The sequence below is a fragment of the Geospiza fortis genome, unplaced genomic scaffold (genome assembly GCF_000277835.1).
Source record: "Geospiza fortis unplaced genomic scaffold, GeoFor_1.0 scaffold5, whole genome shotgun sequence".
In the NCBI taxonomy this organism is placed as follows: domain Eukaryota; kingdom Metazoa; phylum Chordata; class Aves; order Passeriformes; family Thraupidae; genus Geospiza; species Geospiza fortis.
The window spans coordinates 2,203,788-2,210,188 of record NW_005054421.1 but is presented as its reverse complement, the minus strand read 5'-3'; positions in this window follow the sequence as shown (position 1 = coordinate 2,210,188).

Genomic DNA, 6,401 nt, shown 5'->3' with positions numbered 1-6,401 from the left:
CCTTTGGAAAGCACCTGGGAATGAGCCAAGCCACGGCCTGCTGGAGCCAGCCCACGCTGGGGCTGCCCCCCTGCCCTGTGCTCCCCTGCCCGGGCTGCCCCTGCTCCTCCATGGTACTTTGCAAATCCCCTCCTGGGTTCCCCACTTGGTCCCTCCAGTTTCTGTTGGCTTGCCTTTTCCTTTGCTTTTTTATTTTTATTTTTTTTTAATTTTTTGGTTTTGTTTCTCCTCCCCATTCTTCTCCTCCCCTGCTCCAGCCCTGAGTGTTGTGGGTTTTTTTTCTTCTTCTTCTTCTTTTTTTTTTTATTATTATTTCTCTTTTCTGCCCAGAAAAACCTGACTTCGATACCAAAAAAAAAAAAACAAAACAAAACAAAAAAAAACCCACAAAAAAAACACAAACAAAAAAAAAAAACCTGCAGAAACTCAAAAAAAATAAAAACAAAAAAAAATCACAAAAAAAAACTCGACGATTCTTTCAGCTTTATTAACATTTTCCATTGTTTCTTGCGATTTGTGTCTCGTTCTTTGTAGTATTGATGATAACGAACATTTGATAATGAATGTTCTTGTATATTCAGATAAAGGAGAAAAAAAAAACCAAAAACGCAGTCGGAATTTAATAGTGTTTATAATAAAAGAATAAAAAATGACCCTCTTAGCACGCAAAATTGAACAGGGGGAAGGTCCCATCCCTGTTCTTTCTGTGGCAACAAGCGCTTCATTCCTGTATAGTTTATAACATCAAACTACCTACATTCATCCTCCTTTTTTTTGTTTGTTTGTTTTTTCCCATGGTTTGGTTTTTTTTTTTTTCCATTTTCTCGCATTTGTGAATTAGTTCAAGAATGCTAGAAAAGTGTAGAGTTGTGCACACTCATTTCTTCTTACACAATGTTTAAAAAGTGACGGTAATTCATTTTGTAAAACTTTAAAAAGAAAAAAAATGGTTGGAATAGTGAGCATTAATAGGTACAGTCTAACACTTTATGTTTCTTAACGTTGAGACCCAGAAATGAATCTTTTTCTTGGTTTTTTTTTTTTAATTTTTGCCTTGTTTGGGGGGGGGGGGGGTGGGCTATGATGATGATGATGATGATGATGATGCTGAGTTTATTTTGACCTGTCCGAGACGATGGCCTTGCCACCTCCCCTGCGCTTTTGAGCTGTGACCAGAGTGATGTGAAAAGTGCTGGTGGTGTTTTCGGGGGAAGCATTTCTCCCCGTTCCTTTCAGATCCCAGCTCCAGAGGATCCTGGTGTGGCTGCTCTGGGGCTGAGCTGTGGCATTCCACCTCTGGAAAGAGATGGAATTCCCAAGGGTTTTGGGGAGGAGGAGGGGGGCAGTCAAGCCCTGAGCCCCCCTGTGGGTTCCACAGGTTCCACCCTCCATTCTGGGGGTGTTGCTGAGCTGCCTGGAAGTGAGGATGAAAGGGCAGGAATCTTTCCCAAAACGTGGGGATGGTTGGTTCTCCTCCCTGAATCCCAGTGTCCCAAAACTGAGGGATTTGGGGTAAGGAATGTTCCAACCTCACCTTGCTGGAGATGAGGTCTCAGAGCCTGGCCCCAAGCCCTGAGCTGGGACAAGGGGTGGGACGTGGCCAGAATATCCCAAATCCAGCCCCAAATCCCAGTGGGGTTCAAGGAGAATCCCTGAGGAAGGTGCTGGTTGGCATCCCTTCGGTTTTCTCCTAAAATATTTTCCTGCTCCTCCCAAAAAAACCCCTGGGCTTTTCACATCACTGACCAGTTTAGGGTTTGGGGTGTTCCTTTTAATCCCAAGGTTTCCTGGAGTCCTTTTGTTTTCGTACACCTTTATTATTATTATTATTTTATTATTATTAAGAGGATGTAAATCAGACATTGCCTGGGGGGTTGGTTTTGTCGGTTTGCTTTTTTTGTTCTTGCAAAGCCCTTGCTATCCCTTGATGATCCACTTTGGAGTTGCTTTTTCTTTTCTATTTTTTTTCTCCCCATCTTTTTGTTTTTTTTCTCTCTTCCTAATGGATTCCAAATATTAAAAAGAAAAAAAAAGAAAAAAAGAAAAACCTTAAAAGAAAAAAGGAAAAAAAAAAAAAAAAACCTCTCTGTTCCAACCTGGTTTTGAAACTTTTCTGCTTCTGTAAAGAAAAAAAAAAACAAAGGCCTCTGTCTTTCTGATCCCAATTGAAACTTTTATGTTCTATGACGATACTAACAAGGTGTAGGTTTTACAGTTTCCTGATTTGTACTGGTAATGCATATTCCAAATAAATAGTTTCTTTTGTTGCAAAAAAAAAAAAAAAAAAAATTCAAAAAAAACCAAAACCCTGAAACCAAAGCTGGTGTATTTATTGGGGAGGAAAAAGAAGAAAACGAGATACCCTGGGGGTTTGCCCAGGAGGTGCAGGAAGGGTTTGGGGTGCAGAGGTGGGGGTGAACAAAGGCAATAAATACCCTGGTGCTGGGATGGTGTGAGCCAGAGGGGTGTGATTTGGGATTCTGCCTGAGGCACTGCATCCCTGGTTTTACCAAAAAAAAAACCTCAAAAAAAAACCCAAATAAATAAAATTTTTTTAAAAACCGAACAAAAAAAAAAAACCAAAAAACCCAGAAATAAACAAACTCCCACCAAACAACAAAAAACCACATCCAAGCAAAACCAAAAACAAACAAAAAATACCAAAAAAACCCCACAACAAAAAATCCATTTATTGCTCTTTTTTTTGGACTTGTTAAGTGCACTGCTTTCCAAAAAAAAGCTAGAAATGGGAATTTCTCTATCACACCAAGGTCTGGGGCAGGGATGGGGAGCAGGGGAAGGCTTGATAGCCTCTCCTGTTTTCCTAGGGGTTGGGGGATTATTTTTAAAAAGGGGAAAAAAATTGAAAATTATTCTGGGAAGAAAAAGAAAAATCATTTATAATTTCAAAAAGAGCTTGTGCATAGGATGAAAACCAGATTGTGGATGGACTGGGGGGTGGCTGTGACTCCGTGCCCCAAACGCCCCGTGGGCAGCATCCCCTCGGGATGAATCCCCTGGGAGAGCAGCCAGGGATGCTGGAGCTGCCTCCCCACGCTGCTCCCCCATGGATTTCTTGTCAATGATTATTCAATCTCCAGCCTGACCTTTCTCTTCTAAATAACACGGCAGTATCAGCTCGGGCCAGCCTCCAGCTCGGGCTGCAAATTAACTGTATCGCTGTGCGCCAGGGCCCCCCGAGCCGCCCGGCCCAGGAATTATCTCCCTCCTAATTCCAGTTTAAATATCAGCCTGCTCCCAGCTGGTCCCTTCTCAGCAAGGCTCAGCCCGGCTCCAAGCAGGGAAATGTTAAGTCTCTCCGGGCCCCGGTTGTGGGATGGCCCTGGCGGTGCTGGGGGATGATTTTGGGGCTGGGGGAGGTTCTGCCACACGTCCTTGGGTGGGTTTTGGCCATACCGACAAGGTGTAGGTTTTACAGTTTTCTGATTTGTAATGCATGTTCCAAATAAATAGCTTCTTTTGTTGCCAAAAAAAAAAATCAAAAAAAAAAAAAGCCCAAAATCCCAAAATCACAGCTGGTGTGTTTTTTGGGGTGGAAAAAGAATGAGTTCCCCTGGGGGTTTTCCCAGGAAGGGTTTGGGGTGCAGAGGTGGGGGTGAACAAAGGCAATATACCCCAGCAAAGGTGCTGGGATGGTGAGAGCCTGAGGGATGTGATTTGGGATTCTGCCTGAGGCACTGCATCCCTGCTGCCTGCCCCCGTGCCTCAGTTTCCCTGGGCATAAGGAGGCGAGATCTCCTGGACGTGAGGATTTGCCCATGCAAAAACAAAAGGGAAAAAAAAAAACAAAAAAAAAATACAAAAACAAACAAACACAACAACAAAAAACTAACAAAAAACCAAACAAACAAAACAAAAAAATCCAAAACCAACAAAAAAAAACAAAACCCAAAACCCCAAGAAACCTGGCTCCACTCCCAGCTTGGGTCTTGGCCGCTCTCTGCCGAAACCAGGTGGGTTTGAGGTGGGAAAAGGGCACTTGGAGCCTCCCAGAGCCAGGCTGGTGCAGCATCCTCCCTGCCTTCCTCCCTCTCTTCCCCCTCGCTGGCTGCTTGCGGACGAAAGGGAAACCCACAAATGCCAAAGTGGATTATTTGCCTCTTCCTCGCCATCTCCAAACTGGATTATTTGCCTCTTCCTCGCCATCTCCATCCCCCTCTCTGCATCCACATTGATTTTCCCTTCTCCCCCTGCCGCTCACTTATCTGTAGAATTTTTTTTTTAATTTTATTTTTCCCCCTCTGTTTCCCTTGGTTTCGGGCAACCAAGTTCAGCAAACCCCGAGGTGCAACTCCTGCACTTTTCCATTTCACGTTGCAATATTTCAGACCAAAAATCCCGGGGAATAAAAAAGGGCATGCACCGAGACCTACATAATTCCCACAGCAGAAGCTCCAAAAGGCTTTTTGGTGAGCAGACAGCCCGGGCTGGCGACCCACACCCACATTATTAATAATCCTCCCCTCCTAACCGAGGGGCTGGGAGGTGTTAAAGTTACAGTTGGCAGTAAAGCCCCGTCTACTGGCAGGAGAATTTAATATACGGCAGAAGTTTCCCCTATAAAAAGGCAGGGTTATGTTTTCCTCCAGTTCACCAGGAGTCTATAACTTACGACCTCCATAAATGTGAGTGGGTCTCACAAGTCAGCCCATCAGTCTTTGGAGTAATTCTGCTTTGTAGTAAAATATTTTATTGTGCCTTGGATGCAGGCAGCCCGCCCTACCCTGCTCGGGGTGGGTGGGTGGCTGTGCCCACGTCCACCCTGGGGATGGGGTGGGGGGCCTAAAAAAGAAAATGAAATTTTAAAAAATGTAATGAAATAAAATAAAATAATAAAATAAAATAATATAAGATAATATAAAAAAATAAAAGAGAGCTACAACGCAGTAAAAGAAAAGAATAAAAAGATAAGATAAAAAAATCCAGGTAAAATAAGATGAGTGTAAGATAAATTTAAATGAAACAAAATAAATCCAAACCAAATCAATAAAATTGGAATGGAATGGGATAGAATAGAATGGGATGGAACAGAATGGAATAGAATAGGAATAGAATAGGAATAGAATAGGAATAGAATAGGAATAGAATAGGAATAGAAACAAAATATCCTACCCCCCGGGCATGAGCTGTTGAGAATGTGTGCTGCAGCTTTTAATTATTGCTAATGAGGTAGAGTTTTAATCGCTTTACGGGGGAATTGTGGCATCTCTGTGTGTGCCGGGGGTTGTGTGGGAAGAGGGAACCCAGTGGAGTGAGGGGAGAGGAGGAGAAGGGCGAGGATGAAACCCAGAGGAAGGGGGGCAGATGGATGCCACAAAGGCAGGGCTGGACCGAGCTGAAGCAGAAGGAAAATATATCAAAAAACAGAGAAAAAAAGAAAAAAAAATATTTTAAAAGGAATGTTATCTTTGCCTTACCAACTCGCCCATCCTCTGGGCCACCAAACGCCCCCGTTCAGCCCCAGCCCCGTTGCCTGCAGCCGTCGCTGACCCCAGGCAGGGCAGCTGAGGGGCGCAGGGAGAGCCCAGGTAATTAAAAATGCAAATGAAGGCTGGGGCCGCGCGGCTGCCGGCGCCTTCCGAAGGTGCAAATTACGAGAGGGGTTTGTCCTGTGCCCCGGGCTGGGTCTGTCCTCTGCTGCCGGGAACCTCCCGAGCACAGAAAAGGGGGCAGGGAAAAGGATGGGAGAGAAAAGTAAGATCGTTTTAAAAGAAAGAAGTTTTCCCTGATTTTGTTGTGTTATTTTTGGGGGTTTTTTCCCCTTTGTTTTCTTGGGGAAAATGATTCTTTAGAATGCGAAGGGAAGAGATATAACCAGAAGCAAATAGTCCCTAAAAACAAATTCCACAGGGGCTAAAGCAGGTACCTCACAGATACCTCAGTCCTGCTCCACGCCGGCTTGGTGCCACTGCCCCAAAAATTCAATGTATGCCTGGAAACACTGCAAAATCCCACCTACAACGCACTCAGGACGGTGGTTTTGGGGTGACCCCCGTGGGCTGTGTCCAGACAGGACCCCAAATTGAAGCTGATCTGCCCAGACCCTTCCAAAACCAGGCGGGTTTTGCCCGATTCCCGTGGTTTTGGGGGCAGTTTGGGACCGCGCCAGCGATTCTCACCCTCGCTGACTCAGCTCCAGCGCTGCTCCCTTGTCCTGCTGCTAATTAGGCTCCAGCCTCTCATCTCGTTAATAAGCTTCCAGTTCATTTTCATACAAACAGAAAAAAAAAAAAAAAAAAAAAAAAAAAGAGGGAGGTGTTGGGAGGGGGAAGGAATGAAAGCAAGCAGCTCGTTTTACCTTCAACATGTGGCTAATGCTTATTAAAATATTTAACCTTTTCTTACGGCACAGAAGCATCTGTTCCAGCAGAGACCAGGGC